The 25,442-nt window shown below is 41.1% G+C and overlaps 1 protein-coding gene across 3 annotated transcripts in view; it reads left to right on the top strand.

Moving 5' to 3' along the window:
• The window catches only part of LOC119814031 (SLX4 interacting protein), a 163,610-nt gene that overhangs the window by 58,159 nt on the left and 80,009 nt on the right, over window positions 1-25,442 (top strand). The gene's annotated exons all lie outside the window — the stretch shown is intronic.

Below are 25,442 nucleotides of genomic sequence, written 5' to 3'. Positions count from 1 at the left end.
TTTAGAAAGTATCTGGTGCCCTCCAATGATTAAACAAATGCTTTTTTTTTTTTTACTGAAAGATGTTCATTTGAGCATTATTAATAATACATAAAAACTGAAGATGACTGAGTAAAAGTCATTAAACTAATGAGAATATTTTGACATGGCTATATAATAAAGTTAAAATTAAATAGAATTTCATTTGACTCAAGTAGAACAAAATTGTATGTACAGAATTATTTATAATGATATTATTGACAAGGAGACTGGCTGTTTTGACCTTAATTTTATAACAGTACCTCAAGCAGGCAGGTATAAAAAGTAAGATATGCAGTATAATTAAATAAATATTCAGTTTCTTTTTTAAAAGAGTAAATGATGGTTGCTATAAGCAAAAGAATACTTGAAGCACAGTCTTTACCCTCATAGTTTGTCTGGCATCCATTTGCAGTCCCTGAAAGAAAGGAAGTTAACGACAGTACAGGGCAGAAAGGGGAAGAGTGTACCCTGCGTCATGCCAGGCCAGGCCTCTTCACCAGGACTAAGTGAGAAGAGAGGACAGGTGCTGCTTGTCCATTCTGTGCTGGAAAGTAGCAGGTTCTAGCAGATGCACCTTCTCTGACTTTTTGCTAGAGATACATACTAAAGATAGGAGACCACTGTGACTCAGCTAGCACTTGGTTGAATTGGAATTTATACCTAAGGCTGATGGGTCAAAGCCCAGACCATCCTTCTCCCTCCTGTGGAGCCAGCATGCACACTCCAGGAAGAGGACCAGCCCCAGGAGTATTGCTGTGCAGCAGCTCTTTGTTGCTAGGATGCACAGGTAGAGATCCTGAAGGTGGTAGGAGATGGGCAGAGAAGACAGATGTGGAGCCAGACTTGAGAAATCTCTAGAGCTCCGTACCCCAGTGTCCTCTTCCTGTCCTTTTTCTAGAAACTGCTGATAAAAGGCGGGGGAAGGTATTGGGAAGGGTCAGTGCAGTGCTTTGTGTGGCAGTGAGAAGGGACTGGTGGGGTTTGTTAGGGGAGTGGATGCATCACTTGCTCCCAAGCAGCTAAGCTCCTTTGTCATTCCCTTTCATCTTTCTCTTCCTATCAGAGCCACCGCTAACACTGAGGGTGGATATTCCCACACCTGCTTTCGCATGGGAGCCTGGGGACTTGTCCTCTCCCTCTCCCTGCTGCAGTACTACACAGGCACCTAAGGTGCTGGCTCCTCCCACCTCCTTCATCCCTATACTGCCCTCCCACCTGGGTGCCTTCACACTTGCTTTCTGTCAGCAAGTCCTTGTATATTATCTAGGGTTTAATCTCATCATAGCTAGATTTGAAGATGGCATGAGAAACGGAAGTCTGGGAAAAGAATGAGTATTTTCCCTCCCACTTTACTCTTTTCCCACCCTGTCTGAGGGTCTAGCACTCAAAAGTTGTCTAGTACGGTGATCAAGAGGCATTGAGTTGGCAGACTGTGATCTCATTTTTACTCTTTAGGTGTGAGGCATTGGCTTAGTGACACATTTTGAGCCTCATTTTCCTTATCTGCAAAAGTGAGAGTACAATTCACCACTAGACTAATTGAAGCACCCTGCCAAGAACTTCATGCTGTGGACTGGAAATTGCATGTCATTAACGACGAGTGAGGAGGGCTTGAACTGGATAGCATCTGGGTTCAATATGTATTTGAAAAGTCATTTCATATTAATAATTCCAGCGGAGAAATAGACTGTGAGCATTAGTAGTCCATTTATAGCTGTTTTTGTTGTGTTGTGTTGTGTGGTGTGGTTGTTAACATGACATAAACCTAGAGACACCTGGGAAGAGGGAATTGCAGTGGAAGAATTGGCTCAATCAGATAGTCTTGTGATTGTCTTGATTGAAGATTGATGTGAGGGGAACTAGTGACTGTACACATAGCACGAGCACAAGGAAAGTAGGCCTGGGCTGTACAAAGAGGTGAGTTAAGGTGTGAGCCAAGGAATAAGTAAGAAGCCAGCCACCCTGGCTTCTGCTCCAGGTCTGTGCTTTGAGTTCTTGTCCCGACTTCCCTCAGTGATGGGTTGTGACCTGTAAGTGTAAGCGGAAATAAATCCTTTCCTCCCCATTGTACTTTTTCTTATGATGTTTATCAGAGCAACAGAAAGCAAACAAGAACAATGTGCATTTATCCATTTATTGCTCTCGCAACCTCAATGGCTTTTTAGTGTCCCAGCTATTTGCCACGGCAAGCCCGTGTTTTCTCTTCTCTCCTGCTCAGAGAGAGAGAGAGAGAGAGAGAGAGAGAGAGAGAGAGAGAGACACTCTTGATTTATATGTCGACTCTGAACTAATCTAATGAGCCTCATTCCTTTAACATACCATGAGCCATGAGAACTACATATTGTGGTCATATTTATCTTTCAGGCTAGATTACTATAGCTCAGGCTTTGGCCCCATGATGCAGTAAACTGTCTTCCCTGCCTGCCACTGACAGCACAGAGCCTGCCTGTTAGAGCTTGCCTAGCTCTCCTGATAATATGCAGGCTACAGTGAGAGGAAGCTGGCTGTAGCCTCAGGCACCTGGCAAATTATTCGTGGGCCAGCATGAATGGACCCAGCTTGAATTGGGCACAGTGTACCTCTGCAGGATCCTGTCAGCCAAAACCACTGTGTCTGTTGTTTGAAGCAATACCTCTGGCTGCTTCCCAGGTGCCCTCAACTCACAACTGTGGAATTGTGCCATGTTCTTGTCCCTTTGTTTACCTTGCTGACAAAAGGGAACCAGTTTGTTTCCTTACTGCTTTGAGTTGCTGATGATTCTTCAAAACTTAAAATGTTTGCGATACATTGTTCCCTTAATCTGGAAACATCTATTTAATCTGCTTTATCTTATTTCCCTGTGATATAACTTTCTTGATCAGAGTCTCTGAGGAAAAAATAAAAACAAAACCCTGGGACATGTGCCAGATTCTTTCACAGTCTCTTCTGCATCCTTCCAGCCACAGGGCCGCAGCCGCTGAACCGCTGGAGATGCTGGTGGGAATAAACACGGGTCTGAGGTGTTGGACTCCATCTGCTCATCAGATGTTTTGTTTGGAAATGAAGTTTCTCAGAAACCCATGTTGACGGTTTGGTACTCAATGTAGCAGTCCTCAGAGGTGACTGGATCTGAGGGTCCGACCTCCTGACTAGATGAATCCATTTATGGATTGACAGCTTAATACTTTATAGAGCAGGGACTGTTATGAAGCCAAGCGTGTTATCCATTCGCCAGACACCCCCCACCCCCTGCGCGCACATGCACGCACTTCGTGAACACCGTGAGGTCAGTAGACTTGCTCTGCCATGGTCTTTCTGATGTTCTGCCTTAGCAGACAGGATCAAACCAACTGGGTCAAGTGTTTGAGGCATAAACCCACCGGACTCATGAGTCAAAACCAACATTTCCCCCTTTGATTTGATTTATCTCAGATACTTGATCAGAGCAGTGGGAAACTGACTTTCATGCCTGATAACAAGGTAGCCATAAGGGAACATCCTGAATGGACATCTGCCTCCCTGGAACCTACCTTGAGCTGTTGTTTGGTGTTGGTCTTGGTTTTTTAGACAAGATCTCACTCTGTACCTCAGGCTGGCCTTGAAGTCTTTGCACTCAGCCTTCCCAGTGTTGAGACTGTGGAAGGGGTCACATCAGGCTCCTTAAGCTGTTTTAAATGTGCCAGGCCGTGTCCACCTGCCCCTTCACAGCCTCGGTGTCAGTGATTCATACAAGTGGCGCCCGGGCGCGGGGTGCTCTCTTACGGCCTCACCCCTCGCTCTTGGGAAGGAGTTACTTCTCCAGCTCCCAGCTGAGCAGGTGGAGGTCTGCTGGTAGGTAGGCAGCCTGAGGAGTCAGCTCCGAGTCCCTGGCTGTGCTGACTCATGCTCCTTGTGACAGTTTTGCTGCCTGCCACAGCCACACTTTTGTCTTTCCCAATTTGGTCTTTTCTTCTTCCATCCAAATAGCTGAGTTCTTTTGGTGACCCCACCCCCATACACGTTCTAGATATCACACCTAGCTTTTCCTCATATTTTGAATCCTTTCTCCCTTGACAGAATCCCAAAAATTGTGGTGCTCTTCGGAAAGGTATAATTTGGTCAATTTTAGTTTCATTTTTAATATGAAATTGCCACAAAGTGAAAATTTATGCTTAATTGATAGAAGTACCTTCCCCTTTTTCTTGTTGGAGAATGGGGTAGGAATCTAAGACTCTCAGAGTTGAAGGTTGCCTCTGGATTGCTTGAGCAAACTTCTTTGGGGGCTAGCATACGTTTCCAAATAAGGCCGTTTTAGTTTTGCAGGTCATATAGTCTTTGCTTATATTAGGAGAACTGTGAGGCTAGCCTGGGCTTTGTAGAAAGATCCTGTCTCTCAAAATAAAACAACAGCAGCAGCAACAACAAATCCCTAGGAAAACCAAAATTAACAAGAACAACAAAATCCTTCAATTCTGCAATTATTTCATAAAACCAAACATAAATAGAATGCAAAGAAATGAGCTTGTTTGTGTCCTAATAAGATTTCATTTACACAAACAGGCAAGAGCAGAGTCGTGACCTGGATCATAGTTTGTATTTAGCAGGGTTGTGCTTGATAATGAAAATTTTGCAAAAGGGCACGAAGTTGGACAGTCTATGTTGTGTTTGCGTGTTGATTTAATGACTACGCCTTTTATATTCCAAGTCTGTGTTGCTCAGCAAATGAATGTGTTGTCGCTGTGTTGTCATACTGGAAAGTTCTTCATGAGACAAAGACAAACTAGAAACGCTGGCTTATTGTAACAGTCGGGGCTTCTGCTTCATGTGACCTATCAATAGATAATCTATATGAGAACCCGACAGTAGAAGAAATTCAGGGAGGGAGAACAAAGACCTCCCAGAGTGTCCATCATTCATTTTGTCGGTAGTCCCTGCTATGAACATTATATGGTTTATATGTTGTATAAATGGCCTTCATACCAAGGGCTTTATATGGTTTATCACAGGAAATTTACCCAGGACCACAAAGCTAACAATTAGATTTGGTTGTAGTCCTGGACTGTCTGACTCTAAAACCTACCTTCAATTATTATAAAGTAATTGGATTAAACAAATCAGTCACCTGCAGCTAGAAGACTGGGTTGAAATGGCAGAGGCTACTGCTACTCCTTCCTTACCCCTCTTAGACATAAACATCACAGAGGGTGGCTGTTAGGTGGGACCTTTCAGTGGGAGTTAAGAAATAACGAAACCTGAAGGTCTTTGGGTTGAATTGATCTTCAAGGCCCAAGAGGAGCATGAATATGTCAGGTGTGTGTATCATCCACAGATTTAAGGGATCATAGGACTTAAGGAGGGAGTGTAGGCTCTGCTTAGCTCAGAGGTTTGCTGGCTAGGATACAGGATGCAGAAGACAGGAGCACCAGGTCTTCTTTCCACCCACCAACCCTCTGCCACAGAGTGAAGAAGTCTGTGGTTCACGTATATCTGCGCGTCCACTGAGGTACACATTTTCCTGGGATACCTGTGCCTTCTAATGTGGCCAGTGGAGGGAGAGCAACCCACACTAATCAGGACCTTTATTAGTTTCTCATCTTTCTAGCTCAGTGATTTAAAGAGAATACCAACTTGTATCTAATTTCCATTGGGAGTTGCCTTCGTTAGATAAACCTGTGCCAAAAGGAACTCTTTAAAAATAATTTCCATTGCTCTGATTATTTGTGGGTGGTATTTTTTTGTATGGTTTCCAAAGCAGTGACCCTAGCCACACTGAGGACAGTCATTTGGTGCTCTTGCCAACTCCTCACTCAGTGAAAAGTGCAGAGAAAGGTGCCTGTAGCTTTGGTTACAAACTCCTTCTCCTGGAAGTGGAATGGGTGGGTAGCTCTCCCAGGCCCAGCCTTTCAGTGTATATCCTTCAAGGTATAGTCTAGTTGGTGTGTTTTTCCCAGATTCTGAACATTGCCCCAGGACAACTGTCTGAGTTCATTTTGGCACCAGGACAAATGAGAGGATGTTTCCTGTTTGCCTGACTCTTGCCCCAACTTCTTTCTCTGTTCTGTTAAGCTCTTGGCTAAATTCTTTCCTCTTGTAGTCCACATTTTAACTGATGTTAGGGCACCGAGTGCAAAAATCTGCAAACAGTTAGCTTTCATGTTTGAGCATTCCAGTCAGAACAGACTGAAGTTAAAGTTCTCGGAGCACGGCAAGATCCCCCTCTGCATAATGCATTAAACATTTAATAACTGTACTAATAATCCCAAACACTTTTAATGGGCCACATGGGAGCCTTAATGTGGTTTAAAAAAAAAAAAAAGCGTGTTTCTTCACGTCAAGTTAACTCGCATCAAATTGAGAGAAATTCTTCGAAACAGCTTTGAGGGGCTGGAGGTTTATAAGCCGGGAAACAAGTAGCATATCCTTAAAGTAGTTTCTATGTTGAGAAAGATAATAAAAATATGGTGAGCGCTGACCTAGCATTGAGCATTTGTTTGCAGTTTAATGCTTTTTGAGTTGAGAATCGTCACAGGGCTTTGGTGTCTCTGCTGCGTGTCAGGCTAAGCGATTATGAGTAGGGTTGGCAGCTTAGACCACTCTTGGAACACAGGTCTCTGGCTTCAGGACCTTGTTCTTTGATTGGGAATGTGAGCTGTTTGAATTTGGTCCTTTTTGAAGTATTATAGGAAAACAGAACATGCAGCATTGAAGGCAAAATTTTGAAGGACAATGTGTTTTGTGTTAAACCGAATTAACATTTATTTCTAAGTTGAATGTTTAGCAGAGTTCTTCTCCGGTGAAACAGGTGTGCATTTGAAGCAACGCAATTGCTCTCTGAAACTCGGAAAGAAGTAGTTAAAGCAAGGATGAGTCCATTATTGCAATAACCAGCTTTACTTTGTTTGGCTTGTTTCAAGTAGGGTTGGCTCCTTGCTCTAAACATAATCCAGTCAAAACACTTGCAGTTAAAAAACGTGAATACAGTAAGGACTTAGGAAACTGATATTTTTCAAGCATTTGCAAGGAAATGATGTCTTCTAGATAAAATTTATGACATAAGCCTAGCCTATCAGCTCACTAGCCCTGTACTTCAGTGATAACTTTAAAAAAATTAAATAATTTTTAATTGAAAAATTCTTAAAAATTGCATCACCGTCAGTATGGCTATTTATATGGTAGTTATCAGAATATTGCTATAAAACTCATATTTTAAGAGAAAACACGGGTTTTGCATTGATTTTGCTGTGTAATCATCTCTCTGTCTTGATTCTTGATGATGTTTTTGTCTGGCCTAGTATACTAGGCCATAGTATCTGGTCTAGTGTTGCTACTAACATGATTAATGCACACAAATTGTAAATATTGGACCCGTTTTTATTCTATGAGGGAAGTTTAGTTTTCCAGTTCAGAGAAAATAGCAGACTGTTGACTATCATAGATAAACAAAGTCATTAGCATTACTGACCAAAGTCGAGGTACGACCCCAAAATCAAGAGGCTAGTTTTCAGGTAAGGCTTTGGAGCTGGTGGAGGGGCTGCTGGAGAAATTGCTGCACATTGGCCGCACCGGGAGTGGGCATTCTGCCTTTGAAGAGTGTGTTTGTTTGCAAATGTCAGTGCCAAGATGCTTTACAATAAACAGGTCTGTTCCTCCCTGACCTTCTCCATCCAGACAGTTCCAGCTACAGGCAGCTCACCCCATTTAAGGGCAGCAGCGATGCAAGCATCCAATGACAGTGAGTGTCCTCAAAGGAAGAACAAAAACGCCTGGCTTTTTAAGAAGGAATTTACTGGTATTAGCAAAGAAAATCTCAAAGTGGCTTCACTTATCTCCACTGGCTTCCATTCATCTTTCCTTTTAGCAGAGTGAAAAATGTGTGGATAGTTACAGCTTTGCTCTAAAGTGGCCCATAATTTGGTCTGTGTTTTACATCCCAGAGGACGGCGAAGTCCAAATATGGCATTGGCACTCAGAGAAACCTCGTTTCTTTTCATTTCAGTCTATACAGTAGGTAATGTACCCATGTTCAGGTCAGGATTAGCGTGTAGCAACTGCTAACCCGCAAGCTTGTGTTTCTAAGAACTTGAAAGGAGCTGTTTGTCCGTCCAGATCAGTGTAAGTGGTCAGGGTTTTTTGTCTTTGAAAAAGCTTCAGAATTTGTGAATGATTTTAAGTCGGTCTTTTCCTTTCAATTTCATGCCATTATCTGTTTCTGAGTGTCTGTAATACCTGCCCTCCGGTGCTTGAAACTATGCTTTGAATCACACCATGGCCAAAGACCAGGCTGATGTGGTACCCAAGTGGCAGTGTGTATTGAGACTTCATTCCTGGAAATGCAGACATACACAGGAAGGACCAGATTTAAACTTGGGAACTGCAGAGGCCAGAGCTCTATGCAAGTCTGAGGTGGCGCAGGGTATTCTAATAGAGATGATGTGTAAGTTTTCTTGTGTGTTTTCAATGTAAGCGCCAACATTTCCTAAAAGAGGAAAATGTTTGCTTTATGGAACTGGGCAGATTCTGTTGGTTAGAGATTCCTTTTCTGGTGGTGGGTTGGCTGGACAGGCTTGTCGGGACTCTTGGTTAACTTCTGAGCTTCTTGACTGTAGGGCTGTTTGTTAACCATGCAGTCCCTTCACTTGTCTCTGAGATTGGGCCGGGTAATGTTGGCCTGTTTCATGGGGTAGAGGAGGAGCCAGTTTAGTAATATTAAGAAAGCCATGGATTCCTTGATTCCTCCTAACTGAGGCTACTGCCTCTGAAGATGCTGACAGTTGAGCAGACTGATACTCCTAGACAGGGCTTTGTCAGTGTCTGATCAATGTAATCCTTAACAAGTCTTCCCATGTTTCCAGTTCTTACCAATTTCAGCCTCTGTAAGAGAAGGGATTTTTGTATTCAAGTGTCTTACAAAGGGAATATTTATGTTTTTAAGGTAAAATTGTATTGCTCCCCAAAAGTCAAGAGTGGTGGTTTGGATAAAGCCCCCTTAGGCTTATATATTTGAATACTTGGTCACCTTGCAGTGGAACTGTTTAAGAGGATTGTAAAGATTAGGAAGTGTGGTCTTGTTTGAAGAAGTGTGTCACTGTGGGGGTGGGCTTTAAGGTTTCAAAAGCCTGTTTTAGGTCCAGTCTCTTTCTTTGTAGCTTCCAGCTACATCCAGCGCCCTGCCTGCATGGTGCCATGCTCCCTGCCATAATGATAATGGACTAAACCTCTAAAACTCTAGGGAGCCCCCAATTTAATGTTTCCTTTTATAAGAGTTGCCTTGGTAATAGAATCTCTTCCAGCAATAGAACAGTGACTAAGACACAAACCAAGAATGAATATTTTAACAATTAAGAATTCTGTTAACAGGCAGTGGTTAGCACACGCCTTTAATCCTAGCACTTGGGAGGTGGAGGCAGGCGGATCTCTGTGAGTTCGAAGCCAGCCTGGCCTATAGAGTGAGTGCCAGGATAGGCTCCAAAGCTACAAATAGAAACACTGTCTCAAGAAACAAAACAGACAAAACAAAGGAGAGAGTTCTATTAGATAATTAAATTTCTATTAATAAAGCATGTTTGCTAAAAATGTTAGGAAACAGTTAATTAAAGCAACCTTGTTACTTTTCTCCTGGAAATTCATCTTGGCACTGATGGATGACCATTCTCTCCACAGCCCTGAAGCTTTTCCAGTAGACTAAGTGATACCTCTTGCAGAGGATTAGCGCTGGCTGTAAAAAAGATGGTATACTACTTTGTTTGGTTTTATGCCCTTTCCTGCTTGCTATATTTTCTTTTATGGTCTCAATGCATGTTATACACTAGTTATTCTGTCTAGAACCCTAGCCCAAGGAGTGGTGACACTAACATTTAGGGTGGGTTTTCTCTTAATTTAAACCTCTCTGGAAATACCCTCATGACATGCTCAAAGTGTATCTTCTGGATGATTTTAAGCAATGAAGACGAACCATCAGAAGTCCAAATAGAATCAAACGCACTACTTATAACATTTTTACGCCTTCTCTTCATGACCGTCTGGTAATGCAAAATGGATCCAGCCCAGCTGACTGCAAAAGTACACGTAGTCCTTAAACACCTCAGCAGAGCTCAGAACACCTCAGCAGAGCTCAAAAAAGCTCTCCAACTGTGAACCTCTATCAAGTAAGTTTTTTAAAAAAAGTTACTACATATTTGTAATATATAGAGTCACACAGTAAATATTCCTATTCCAAAAGCTAAGAATGGGAGTATAGAATGGAAAGACTAGGAATATGTATTTTATACATATACATATGTGCATGTATAATAACAATTATAATCTCAAAAATACAAAAAATATTAATTAAAAATAAAGTGAAAGAGGACTGTGGAAGCAATTCTGACGTAGTTCATCAATGTCTGGCCTCGAAAGGTTAATGTTTCTACACACACATACACGCACACACACACACGAAACTTAGTTTCTGGGAGGAACAATGAGGATTCTATGTTTAAAAAGGAGAAGAATCTGTCACCTGTACTCTGGGGAAGTGACCATACTAAGAACAGTGCCCTGACACAGCATTTTCAGTGTAGCTTTTAGTTTAGGTAGTTATTTAAAAAAAAAAAAAAAAAAAAGGCCTCTTTTTCATATCCATTATCTGCTCTATTAGACTGCCTCCTTATGTCAGTGTAGTGACACTAGCACATGGCAGAGCGGTCAGAAGGTGTCTTCCAAACATCACTCATGCATGCACATATCACACATACACACACACACACACACGCTTTTCTGCCTTCAGGACATATGGAATTTTAGAGATAAAATGCTGTTTGTAAGACCACTTATTACAGTATGCTTTAAAGGGATAAGGAAGGCAGGAGGATTACAGTTTGAAACCTACTTCCCATCAGGTATTATTAAGTGAAATTTACTTTTGTCAACGAAAACATAAAATTCTGTGCATTCACAATGCATTATAGTGTGTTATTTTAATACATATATACATATATATATATTTGTATACATATATACAACAAAGAATGACATACTTTTTCAAATTCTCCCACTCTGTTATCTGTTCTCCCTCAATTTTCCTCCTATTTCCAAAAATGCTCTGTCTCTCTCCCCCTTTCTTTCTTTCTCTCTCTCTCTCTGACACACACACACACACACACACACACACACACACACACACAATACGATTCTATAAATGAGGGAAAATGAGAAAAAGTGATACTTTCTTTTCCTTCACATGATGTCTGCTCCATTTTTTTTTTTGCAAATGACAATTTAATTTTTTAAGTTGTTTAATAATACTGTTTATGGTCTAATATCAATATAGTTTTGATTTGTATTTACCTGTATTTAGTGTTCATTTGTTCTTCTTTTGAAATATGTTAGTTGATCTCATGTACCCATCTGTTGATTGATATTTGCTCTTTCAGCGTTTGACCTTTTTGTTGTTGATGTACTCTAGATATGTATTCTCTTTTGGCTGCATTGCTGGCAAACGTACTTCCCTCCATTATGTATAGTGTCTATTTAAAGGGTTAATTACCTTCTTTCCTGTGTAGAAACTCTTCAGTTTAATTGAGTTCTACTTGCCAATTATCACTGTTATTTCCTAAGCTTGTGGGGTCCTGCTCAGAAAGTTATTGTCTGCATCAGTATTTTTGAAGTGTTCTCCAACGTTTTCCTCTGGTCATGCCAGGGATTCGGGTATTAGGTTAAATAACCAATTTTTGATTGATTTTTTTTTTTAGGGTAAATGATAGTTTCCTTTCCTTTCTTTCGCTTGTCATACGGATATCCAGTTCTCTGAGTGTGCCTGTTAAAGGTGCTGTGTTTTCTCCATGAGTGATTATGACTGTAGACGTGTGCACTTACTTCTGTGTCCTTCATTCATTCTGTGGATCCTTTTGTGGGCCAGGAAGCTCCATGCTGCTTTGTTACTGTAGCTCTGCAGTATTTATTTTAAATTAGGCTTTGTAGTACTCCCAGTATCGCACCTTTGATCAGACTGACTGACTTTGGGGTCTCTAGTGATTCAATATTAAGGATCCTCTTTCTGTGGCTATGAAGAATGCCACTGGGGTTTTGACAGGAACCCTCACTTAGGTAATGCAGTCATGTTGGCAAAGAACATGGAGATCTTTTTTTCATTGTCAGGTTACTTCTCTCCTGTTTTACAGTTTTCCCTATAGAGATCTTTCACTCATTTGCATGGGGTTACTCTTGAATTTTGTTTTTATTTATTTTTTTCAGACTTTTAAAATAGGATTGTCTTATTTTTCTTGACTGGTTTGCTGGGTTTGGTATATGAAAAAACTACTGACTTTTATTTATCAATTTTGTATTAACACTCTAATGAATTTAACAATTCTAAAAGTTTCTGGTGCTACTTTAAAGTCTTTTAGATATAGGGACATGTCTGCAGATTTGGATAAATTTACTTCCCTATTTGTAGTTCTTTTATTTCTTTATTTTGCTTTCTTTCTCTACATAAAACTTAAAATACTACGTACATTAAATAAGAACACTCCTATTGGTCTCATTACTGATTAAATGAAATGTTTTCTGTTTTCCTCCATTCATTGTGATGCTGGCTCTGGGCTTCTCGTGTGTTGCCTTTATTGTGTTGTGGTATGATTTTTCTGTACTTGTTTTCTTCCAAGCTTTTATCACGAAGGGATGCTATATTTTGTCAGATACTTTTATTTCGCCTGTTGAGGTGATTTGCAGTTTTTATCTTTTGTTTTGTTTGTGTGCAATTGTGCATTTGTAGACTTGCATGTTTCTGGAAAGAAACAAACTTAATTATGGTATATGATCTTTATGTTGTGTTCAATCTGACTTGCAGGTGTTTTGGTTAAGGTTTTTATATCTGTGTTTACCAGTGGTCTTACACTAACCAAAACTTCATCCAGCTTTGGTGTCAGGATAATAATGGTGTCACAGAGTGAGTTGGAAGCATATCTTCTCTTTTTGTGTTATGAGGTCGTTTAGAAACCGTTGATATTAACTTTTATAATTAAATCCAACAGGAAATCTAATGTGTCTATGGTCTTGAGGGTTTTGTTTATTTGTTTGTTCGTTTGTCTCAGAAGATCTTATTACTGCAATAATACCATTATGTGGTATTGATTTGTTTAAATTTTTTTTTGTTCAGTTTTGGGAGATCTTGTTTGTCTAGGAATTTACATGTTTCGTCTATATTTTCTAGATAAGTTTCTTATGTTAACCCTTAATGATCCTCCGGATTTTCATGGTGGTTTTGTATCATTTTATTTCATTTTTCTATCTTTAGTTTGTACCTTAATGTCTTTTTTCTATACCCTAAATATCTAGGTTTGAATTTCAATCATTTTACAAAAGTCTTATGTTCTTAATTGTGTGTGTGTGTGTGTGTTTTCTGTGTGAATGTTGTAGTTTATCAATCATGGATCCATTCCTCAGATTTTCTGTGCCCCTTCAACTATTGGTAATAATTGAGTTTTTAAAGTTGACATACTGACATACTAAGCCTTTTTAAGATTTCTGGGTTTTCTCACAATAACTTTTTGTTGAATTTCTCATTCATATCCTGTTTTTGCTTTCCTTAATTCATTTATTTTGTTACTTTTCTTTATTTTCTTGACATCAAGTGATCTTTTAAGAAGTCATTCTTTTAAATTCTGCAACCAGTATTTCACGGGCTTCATTTGAGTCTTTGGAATCATTTGATGGAGAACTGTGAGCTTCTGGAGGAGTCATGTTACCTGTTTTCTCATATTTTTTTGTATTTTTAATGCTGAGATATTTTGGATCAATTCTAATGGATGGTTGTTTGTTTCTTGTTTTTGTTTTTTTTTAGTTGACTTCAGTCTTTCTGGGGACTGCCCTTTTCTTGATGGCCTGTGCTGGGATGGCTGGTTATGTGTAATACATTTCCAGTTGTGTTTTATATAACTTTAGTGAAACTCCTTATTTCTTTGGGGCATTAGTATTTTGACATAGTTTGTACTGTGTTGTAGGCTGAGGGTCCTGTTTTTTTGTAGGCCTTACAAGAGTGGCATGTGGCTAATAAATCGGGCAGATGTGTTTTATACAGTGGAATCCGTGAGGTATCCTTTGTAATTGCTACTTTAATCTTGTCAGCAGGATGTGGTCTGAAGAAGCATGGGAACAGCCCATGCTGTGATGGCAAAGCTGTAGTAGACATAGTGTTTTTGTTATTTCTCTCTGCTGTTGCTGCTGGGATGTATAGCCAGGAAAGAGTGCTCAAGCCCCACCTAGCCATGGTGTCTTGGCACCTTGTTGACAGTTTGTGGTTTTTATCTCTTATTCTTTGAATTAAATAGTCACTAACATTTAAGCTAGGGTGTTTTGTGGATATAACAAGTTGTGTTGACACACAATCAGGCTAGGAGGGTAGTTCAAAAGTAGAGCATTGACACACAATACTAGAAAAGTGTCGTGCTTGATCCTGGTACTGCCTAGAAAGGATCAAAGAAATGAGAATGACAACAACAAATAACAATGAACCATATACAAAAATAAAGTGAAAACCAAGTACCAACTCCAAAATCCGTGATTTTTGATAGAATTTGTAGAGGCATAAATAATAGCAATAATAATAATAGATGTTTTAAAATGAGGCAAAATAAGAAAGAAGAATAGGGAAGGTTAAATGCAAAACAGTTAGAATATTAAAAGATGCAAAAGGAAACTGTGAGAAAGGTGGAACGTGAAGGTTATAATTACAAAGACAAAACTTGAAAAGATATGAAAGAATTTGAGTATTGATAGAAGAGATAAACAGTTAACAAAAATCAAAGAATACTGAAGAGAAATTTATATGTAAATAAATATATGCATATATTATACACAGAGAGAGGAGAGATGAATGAAGGGAGGGAAGAAAGGATGAGGGAAGAGAAGGGGAGTGAAAAGGGAGAAACAAATTGTTCTTAATGCAAAAAAGAGTACGTAACCAAAAACATTTTCTTTACTAATGTGGTTCTGTAGGCAAGAATTTGCATCAGGACCTCTACCAATGTGTGGTTCTTCTTGTCTTCTGGTTGGATGCACGTCTTGAAGAAGGCAAAGGCAAGGGAACACGTGCCCCATCTTTCCTCTATGTTCATCCCTGTCTAGTCAGTGGGAGTGGTTTGGGTTCAGGGCTGGTTAGAATAGCTTTATTTACCCACTTGGTAGTGCAGGGTAACAAGGAACCAAAGTTTTCTGGGATGGAGTTTTTTGTTGTTGTTGTTGTTTTCGGGTATGTTAGTTTGATGTACCTCTCAAGGCCAGGTAGAACTAAGATGTATTGGCATTTTGATGTCAAGCATTCCTTTGAAGTCTCCTCAGAGGGCAGGGTTGCAAACTGTTCAAGGTGGAATGGCCAGGATGGTCCCGTGCTTTCCCCTCCTGTACTGTGGTTTCCATTGTGGTTCCCCGGGCCCAAACACTTCTCGAATACACCCCTGCTCAGTCTCTGCACACTCTTTAGCTGGCTGCTGGAGACAGCTGCCATCCAAAAGCAAAGGAGACACACCCCATTTGTCTCAGACCTGAATCCCACTGCACATATTTTTCAATGGACTCGTTCCACTTACTTTTGGCTAGGGTCACAGGAGGCCACAAGGCAGATGCTGGCCAAATAGACTGACAGTACCGCTGTGGTTCCAAACTAAAGGGAAATATAGTGACTTAATTACGGCCTTCAGGGCATCGCGTTCAGGTACTGTCTTCTCTTAATGTGTTCCATGATGGCGCCATGCTGTTCGTTGAAAAAGAACAACTTGTGTTCTGATAACTTGTCTAAGTCTCTCCAACTCTCTGTCTAATATTAAACTTCAGCCCTGTCGTGTCCCGTGCCATACGCAGACGCACATGCACACGCACACCGTCTTCCAGCTCGCTCAAGCTGTTTCCCATTCCCGATTCTGAAAGGCAGAGAAGCAGAAAGAGCTTGGTGCTTCTCATTCAGCACTGTGGCTCCCTCTGCAGCTGTCTTCTCATTTGCCTGTCTTTTGTTTTTACACGGTTATCAGATTGACTAAAATGTTTTCTCTTTTGTATGTTGATGCAGTTAGGTGCTTTTCAAGACTTATTTCTGAGATGTAATTATAGTGATTATTTATATGGTAAATATTTCCCTGTTGCAATAAAATCTTGGTTTCTAAAATGAAACTGTTGTGGAAAACAGGGACCACGACAACTTATTCATGTCCTCCCCGAGCCTAGATGGTGCATGGCACCAAATATAGTGAGTATTCTTGAATGATAATAATAATGATAAATGAAAGGATGGATAGACGAATAAATGGGTTTTTGCAGGAGATGATGTATTTTGACTCTGTGCTAGGGGATAACTTGTGGGGAAAGCATGTTAAGTTTTAAAATCACAAACAGAGTAAGAAGTCTTATTAAAGTTACTTTTATATCCAAAGTCACATCATCACTTTTCTGCAACTAAGTTCTTTTTTTTTTGTTTTTGTTTTTTTTTTTTTTGTTTTGTTTTTCGAGACAGGGTTTCTCTGTAGCTTTGGAGCCTGTCCTGGAACTAGCTCTTGTAGACCAGGCTGGTCTCGAACTCACAGAGATCCGCCTGCCTCTGCCTCCCGAGTGCTGGGATTAAAGGCGTGCGCCACCGCCGCCCGGCTTGCAACTAAGTTCTTATTGAATATTTTAGATGCTACGTCAGTGCTTGAGGATGTGAAATGGTAGGTGAAAAAAAGGTGCTACCTTTACAAAGTGGGCCAGTAAGCAAAAGTAGGTATTTGATGGGGTTTCTGCCCCTTGTTTGTCATAGCCTTGGGAAGGCTGGGCTGGATGCTTCAATACAGAGCCTGCAGTCATACGCGGGGCTCCACGTACTCAGCAAAGCGTGAAGACTGGTGTGATAGGTGTTGAGAGAGCAGAAAGACCTCTCAGTGGCAGCAGGCCTGAGGTAGGACTAGAACTGGGGGAGGGAAGAAAGCTGCCAGTGTCATGCTGTTGATTAAATGACTGCTTGTATCCATTTGCAATCTATTACACAGTTACAGGGCACAGCTCACAAAACTCCTGGGCAGGAGTACCCTGCGCAGAATTGTCTTACAGCAGTTCCTCTCTGGGAATCATTCCAGATCCTTTCCGGTTCTCCTACAGGAGAACCTCAGTGTCCCTCAGTGTCCGGGTTTGCATGTTAGAGAGGTGCTCATTTCAGGGATACACGTTTACCATGAGCCAGCCTTAGTTCCATGTTGCTGAGACCCACGATTGTTCCATCAGCTGTGTCCAGGCTTTCAATGAAGTCAGAAACCAGAGCTCCCTGGGGCCTACTCAGTGGTGATGAGAAAACAGTCATAGGCGAGAGGTTTAATTGGAAATTCAGTTTGCTCTATACATAAAAATGTCTTTGATGTTTAAAATAATTAATATTTTTGTGACTTACTTTCAAGTTTTATTTGACCAGTGTGGTGCAGGGTGGCAGTAGTGTTGCCTAGCCAAGTGATGTATGTGCAGAAAACAGCACAGAGCTGGCTTGGGCTCCTGCCACTCACTTGGTACATGTTTGAATCCCATCAGAGCCTCAGTTTACAGATCTCCAAACTGGGGTAATGACAGTGCCTGCCCATGTCAGAAGCTGAGTTTGTCCCAAGGGTCTGATTGCTTGTCCCATCTTATTGCTTATTTCTTGCACATTTTTCTTTGTGATTTCTGCTTCAGGCTGACTACCTCTTGTTGCCAGGACGACATAATAGACTCTTAACCAGTGTCCACATCTGGCTTCTTCCCTTTGCTCTCATCATCTCTTTTGGAGTCAGGATGATCCTGTGTTTCTTGTATTAATCCTGTCTGACTACGAAGTCAATGACACATTATTGAGGATAAAATTTAAAGAAAACAAAATCTTTATTGTATATCGAGCCTTTTAATTTTTTGCACTTACGGTTTCTTCATAATTATTTCTATCATTCATGCATATTTTAAATATGTCAAATGAAACACTGCATTTTAAAAAAAAGCAACAGATTCCTCCCATCTCTGTTCTTCTCCATTCTCAAATCATTTAATCCAGGAAATGCTTCATTTATTTAGTTCGAGTATAGTTTCTTGCTTTGTCAAATTTCGACACAACCTGTTGACATCTGCCATGGGAATCTAGCCCTCCCAAATATCTCATTTTCCCATCTACACACAGAGGAGCTGCCTGTGTTTCTAGTTTCCATAGCTGGATCATAGTGTTGATTTAATACACAGAGAAGCTGCCTGTGTTTCTTGTTTCCATAGTTGGATCATAGTGTTGATTTAATAACTACACGAGTATTTTCACTGGTGATTTCCAACTTGTTATAATGGAGTAGGTTTTCCCTAGGAATTTAGAGTTATTCCTGGTCATTTATTCTTTTGATATAGTATTTTTTCTGTGACTACTTCCCTCAGAGTTTTCCTAGTGAGTTTTATAGTCCCCCAAAGAGCCCCCTTCTCCAAATCATTAAACCCATCGAGGAATGCATTGCTACATACCTTTCTGAAGATATTAAGCCATTGCTTTCAGAATTGGTTCTATCAGATGTCATTTTCAGCCTATGTCTCCCTCCTTCAAAGGGGTGCTCTCTTTCCTGCATGATGCTGTCTTTCTCAGTTTATTCTTTTGTTTGTTCTGATAACACTCTCCCAAGAAAGGAATGTATGGAGTTACGGACTGCTGCTCCCCCCCCTGCTGCTTGTTGGCAGCCAGTTTTTCGTCTGTTTCAAGGCTCATCTGTCCCATGATTACTGTCTTTTGCTTTTCAGTGTGGACACAAGCTTTGCTATCCTGCAGTTTTTCTCTTTTCCATAGGCTGGATGGCTCTCACCCACCTTTCTACTTGCATAAATGCATGTCATCAAGCTATGTCTACAGGCGAGATGGTTCTATGGAGGAGAGTCAATAAGATAGGTGGTTTCTCCTGTTTTTCAGTTTAGGTGTAACAAAGTCCTGAGTCAGCTTTTCTCAAGCAGATGCATCAGAATTGTGAGAGTTGTATTATAAATTGATGTGTTTTGGAATGAGCTAGAGTATAATTCGTTAACAAATAAGATTAGTAGTATCTCCACAAGGAGACACTTTTCAGTGTGACAGGATGCTTCAGAAGCAGTGAGGCAGCTGACAAGTGCTAACAGTGTAAAGTGGGCACTGGAACGGAGGCTGCCCTCAGCTGCTACCTCCCTTTCCCAGGCTACTGTAAGTAGTTCCCACAAAGGATAGAACACGATGTATAGCCGCTCCTTCACAGTCTGGAGCTGGCAGTCTGCATAAGTTGCCAGCTGGACTAGGCTTTGTCAGCTCTAGAGGAGAATTCCTTTTTTGGTTTGTTCCAGCTTCTTCTGGTTGCCAGTCTCATTGTCTTGTGAACACATCTGCTTGCTCCATCTTCATGCCACCTTTCCTTCGGTGTGGCTGTCTCCTCTGTGTCTTTTCTAAGGGCACTTGTGATTGAATTTAGGGCCCATTTTGCTAATTCAGGGTGCTGTCTTCAAAACCTATAACTTAGTTATATCTATAACGATCCCTTTTCTAAATAAGGTAATCCACATTCTAGAATTAGGGCATGGACAATGGAGCCACCATCCAACCCTAAAATAGCTCCCAAAGCATGAGGCCCTTTAAGGTATGTGCTCTCTACTCCTAATGGGACAATATGCTTCTTCTGGTCACAGTCATCACTCAGCAGTTGATGTTTTGCTGACTCGTCCTTTCACTTAATAGGTATCATATCATAAACCAGGCCCTTTGCTACAGTTCTGTATAGAAGCCAATAAAATGTAAATCCTGGCACTCGATAACATCCGTGTGCCCAGACAGGACAGTTTTCTCATGACGTCTGCAGTGTCCATGTTCATGAATAATCATAGAAATGAGGAGGCAATACTATGAAGAGAAACAGTCAGGCATCTTAGGCACGGATAGGTCGCAGGAGGATCAGTAGGAAGACACCACGATTCACCCGCTGAAGTATCTGAACTGACTCTTGAGTGTGCAGGCTGGCCTTATGACACAAACAGGGACCAGCTAACTTGAAACGACCTAGGTAGCATCGTCTCTGTTTATTTACTCAGTCCCCAGATCATCATGTAAGGCTTTCTCAGACAGTGCTGCCTTTGCATCTCCATGCACCTTAGGTAAGTTGTTTACTGCTAAGAAAGTATCAGTATTTGTCTGTGACTTCTTAGCCATTAAGAAAGGAAGGCAAAGGGAAAAGGACCGACACACACTTACCGTTACCTCTTATATAATTACTCCTCATCATTTGCATTCCATTCTGCTTTTTCATTTGGGAAAGTGAAGGGTAGAAGGCACAGCTGGTGCCTGTGCAATTATCCGGTCTTTTCTGTACATTCTTTGGAACAGAAATGCCATCCTCTGTCATCCAATGATCCTTTAAAAATTATGTATACATATACCCACCCATGCACACACCCACATGTGTATGTATGTATATATGTGTGTATGTATATGTGTGTGTATGTATAAGTACATACACACACATATACATACAGACAGACCTGGTAATTATGTAAGTAATTAGTCATTTTTGGTGTTGAACAATTATTTGTAAGAGTAGAATTTTTAAAAATCTTATGTGTATGTGAACACACACATAATGTATTTTCAGGGGACACATGCTATAATGTATGACAGAGGACAACTTACAGAATCTGTTTTTCAAGCTTTATATAAGTTCTGGGTATGGAATTCATGTCATCAAATTTATGTGGCAAATGTCTTTAACCATTCTGTTATCTAGCTAGACCTAATTTTAAAATTCTGTTTTCACTTTTGAAATTGATAAAAATAGTTTGTATTCTTAGAAAATGATTATTAGAAAATTGCCAAAGTTTTGGCCTGGACTGCTGGTGCATACCTGTTATCCCAGCACTTCAGAGGCAGGAGGATCTCGGGCCATTAACTGCATAATAAGTTTAAACGTGGGCTACATATGGCCTTGTCTCAAAACAAAAACAACAACAATAACAACAGGTTTTCCAGCTTGTAACACCTTGCTGTGGTTTGAAGTTTTAAGAGATCAAAAGAGCATTCCAGAATGGAAAAAAAAAAAAGAGAGAGAGGAGCTGTGTGCTGAGACTCATCCTTTGTGGGAATCTCACATTGGATGACATCATTTTTGAGATGACATTAATTTTTATAGTGAGGTGAATCGTTCAACAAAAATCCATACCTTCCCCAGTTACTCTCTTTTATCTGGCACCTATGAGCAATAACATGAGCAACAATTCAGTGTTTATAGACAGAAATTAATTTTAGTTAGAAGCTAAAGTGCTCGTGGGGAATAAGCTCCATTGGCTTTGCAATACCCTTGGGAAAATCTTTTATCTTTTCTCCTATTATCCATTCTCCTTTTCTGGTATTTTCCTCCTGCCTCCTGGCAGTGAGTTGCCATTCTGCCACTCTGGCCCTTTGAATATCTGCTTATGGACCAGGATTTGGGGCAGGGGTCAGTGGCAGGCCTTTCTGCCCAGTCTTTGATCCCTGGGAACACCATGGCACTCCCTGTGAAAACCTGTACCCACCTGCCCAGAGTAGCAGCTGACCAGCGTTCCTCCCACTAGCTATGTTTCCCTAGGCTTAACAGTTTGACTGCTCAGGTCAGAGAAGTTTGTGATTTGGGATTTTGCCTTCTAAGCATGAACATAAATGTCTCAGATCCTTCAAACTACACTAAATGAAGCCCGTGTGAGTCTGTGGAGAAAACCCAGGGCTTTCTTTTTTCGTGTGACTAACATGGCAAACTTATTATTCCGTTTTGACCTGTTTGTGGAAGGAATTGCTTTGATACATTCATGGCTTGTTCGGAGGGCATTGTAGTCTATTTGTTTTCAGGACTTGGGTTTTGTGATACATTTTGGATGGTGTCCAACAGTCAACAAGCATGATCTTAGTTTGCGTCTGCTTTACTGCTGTTTTCAGCCCTGAGGTTACTTACGAGTACTGCTTATGCAATGGCAATCTCCTGTCTAACTATTAAGAGGTGGTTTCTTTGTATAATTTTATTTTACTTTTTGCTCTTTAGCCATATTATCGAAGAGATAAAATCTATGTTCAGAGTGATCACTCCGATCACTTTCTCTTTATAATCCCAGTGTCTCTAAGAAAGGAAGAGCACCAAAATCATGGAAAATCCACAGACTTTCCTGCCATAATTACTATCAATAAAATGTTCTTTTCATTCTAGTCCCCCTGGATATAAACTAGCACAAGCCAAAATTAGCAATAATCTCTATGCCAAGAGAATTTCATGAGTTCGGGAAGCCCTTTGAGTCTCTGCCCTTAGTCTGGCAATTGTTTCGTTTCTGTGTTAATGGCAGAATCCAAGACCATATTCAGTCTGCAGAGGTCCCATCCACAGAGCGGGGGTTGGGTGCTGAGCAGCAGAGCTGGCAGTGTGCAGATTCTAGTTCTGTCTGTAGTGGTGCTGGCTTCCCAGACAACGCTCTGACAAAAACCTGGTCCTCAGCAGCAGCTTTGGGGAACCCGTATTGTGAACAGAGGATGCTGCCTTCACAGCACAGCCGGTCATAATGTAAGGGTCACCTGTTTGTAAAGACTAAAAGACTGGTACAGAGTTTTATACTGGGACGAATAAGGACTTTTTGGAAGCATGAATAGCATAAAAAAGGCTTACCTGTGTCACCCTCCCCAAGTAAGGGAAGGCAGTCCCTACTGTGAAACTTTGGAGATTGAAGCCAGTAACACCCTGGCTCATACTTTCATCTTACTGGTTAATCTTTACATTCCTGGAATGAGTTTGTGTGTTTACACAATTTAGTGAATCTTTGAGCTTTTTTTCCTTGTGAAGTCTGTTAACACATTTGGAAAGTCAGTAAACACAGTACCGTGGTTGCTTTGTGGCTTTTAGGTTTTGGCTTTTTTCTGAAATTACCACCATGCTATTAAACTTTGATGAAGTTAAGAACATCTGAGGATAGAAGAAAATAATTAGCAGTGGTTATTCATGTTTGGAGTTTGGGAAGTATGCTGTTTCCATAAAGGAGTCTGAAGGCTCACATGGTGAGAAGTTCCTTGGCCACATGTAAATCACGAAATACATTTCAAAATCAGTTTTGATTAAGATGGGAATTTGAGCCTGCCATGGAGAAACAACTTACTTGCACATTATTTATGGCATGAGCATAAATGCTTAGTATAGAGACGGCGCTTTCTCATCTTTCTTTAAAAATAGTTTGGATTATAAAGAGAAAATCACTGCTTTGGCATAGAGGCAAATCTTCTTCAAAAGTGGGTTTTAGCCGGGCGGTGGTGGCGCACGCCTTTAATCCCAGCACTCGGGAGGCAGAGGCAGGCGGATCTCTGTGAGTTCAAGACCAGCCTGGTCTACAAGAGCTAGTTCCAGGACAGGCTCCAAAGCCACAGAGAAACCCTGTCTCGAAAAACCAAAAAAAAAAAAAAAAAAGAAAGAAAATGACTGTACAAAAGTGGGTTTTAATTCCCTGGGTTGATATCAAGGTGGAAAATAAAGAACAATTACTAATAACTTTTCAAAAGAACCAAGGCTGCAGCTCAACCCTGTATAAAAGTGGCAGATCGTGATGAACAAGTTACACACATGCACTGGAGTATGAGTGTGTGTGTGTGTGTGTGTGTGTGTGTGCATGAGTGTGTGAGTGTGTATGTGTGTGCGTGCATGAGTGTGTGAGTGTGTGTGCATGAGTGTGTATGTGTGTGTGCGTGAGTGTGTGTGCGTGCGTGAGTGTGTGAGTGTGTGTGCATGAGTGTGTATGTGTGTGTGTGTGCGTGAGTGTGTGTGTGCACGAGTGTGTGTGTATGTGTGTGTGTGCGTGAGTGTGTGTGCGTCCGTGAGTGTGTGAGTGTGTGTGCATGAGTGTGTATGTGTGTGCGTGAGTGTGTATGTGTGTGTGTGCATGAGTGTCTGAGTGTGTGTATATGTGTGAGTGTGTATGTGTGTGTGTGTAATCCTCACCCCAGTTCCCCCTCTTTTTAGAGCAAGGTCTCCTTATGTTGCACAGGCTCGTTTCAAAAGCCTAGGCTCCCAACTGCTTGTAGATGTGCACTATCACACCCTGCTGGAGTCCTCACCTTTACACAAATATTCCAGTTCTAAATCGTATTGCTTCTCCCGTGGTCGGCTGCCCATGGATTATCTGCTGAGCAGAGACAAGGACTGAGTGACACAGTAGGCAGACCTGAGCAGCTGACCAGCTTGGAGTGGGATTAGATGCCCTCCACCTGGCTGCTCTGTCCTGTTAGAACAGTGCTTCTCCAGTCACATATCAGATATACACTTGACAATTCCTAACCATAGCAAGATTACAATTATGAAGTATCAATGAATATGGTCGGGGGTCACCACAACATGAGGAACTGTATTAAAGGGTCTCAGCATTAGGAAGGTTGAGAACCACTCGACTAAAGGATTAGGCCCCCAGTCCTGCCTGCCTCTGCCCTGCCTTGACAGGTCAGGGTCACTTGGAAAGCTGAGATTTAGTCAGATGCACACACAGATAGCTTCCTGTGCATTTGAGGAGGTATGTATTCTCTGCTTTCACTGGGTAGTTTAAGACATATTTGGCAGACTCGCATTATGTGGGCTATGTCTTCTGCAGTCCTGTTTGATTTTGCCTCCTTGATCTGACAAATGATGACAAGTGGGTTAGTTGTCTGCTGTTCTTATGTTTCTCATAGTGCTCTTAAAAAGTGGTATCTTAGTTAACAAACTTTAGCTCTTCTTTCCTGTGAACCGGGAATAATTCTCTGCCTGGAAATACAATTTTAAAGACCACAAGGCCTTTGGGCTCATGAAGATAGCATGAGACAGTGCATAAAGGCCAGGCTATTTCAGATCCAGATTGAATGTTGCCAGATCTGTAAGTGTGAAACCTGAAACATTTCAGTGTTGACATTATAGTTCAGAGACTTAGATTTGGGGCTTGGGGAATTAGTGAAGTTCAGCTGGTAAAGTCAGTGCAAATATTCCAAAATCAGACAAACTCTGAACTCTACAGTGGAACATTGGAGTTGAAAGCCAAGGAGGCTCTGCCCCTGGTTGTGAGCGACACAGCTCCAGCAGAAGAAGCTGCAGATAGAGCCGTGGGAAGCAAGATGCCGCTTCAAAGGAACAGTCTCTGCCTCTGCACTTCTGTGCTGTTTGGTCCCCTGATCTCTCATTCATAGCTTATGGGTTGTGATTGCGGGCCTACTTTTCAGTTGATTCTTGTTGCCCCAGGTGACATTATACCCCAAATTTTGTTTTCTTTGCACTTCCTGGAAAGATTTGCTTTTCTTGGTCTAGGCTGTTCAGACATTTCTGTATGTGGCTGACAAGTGGGGCCTGATGGTGTGGCTTTCCTCAGTGAGAAAGGGAGCGGAATGGTCCACTGTGGTATGGGAAAACAGCATTTTCCATGCTTGGTTTATTTAATAATAATAAGCCTAATCAGGTCTGGAGTTGCCTCTTATTTGTACAGCACTTGTCTAACATGTAGGA

Source organism: Arvicola amphibius, chromosome 5, assembly GCF_903992535.2.
Source record: "Arvicola amphibius chromosome 5, mArvAmp1.2, whole genome shotgun sequence".
In the NCBI taxonomy this organism is placed as follows: domain Eukaryota; kingdom Metazoa; phylum Chordata; class Mammalia; order Rodentia; family Cricetidae; genus Arvicola; species Arvicola amphibius.
Note: the sequence above shows the minus strand (reverse complement) of the source record. Positions and strands in the feature narration are given on the sequence as shown.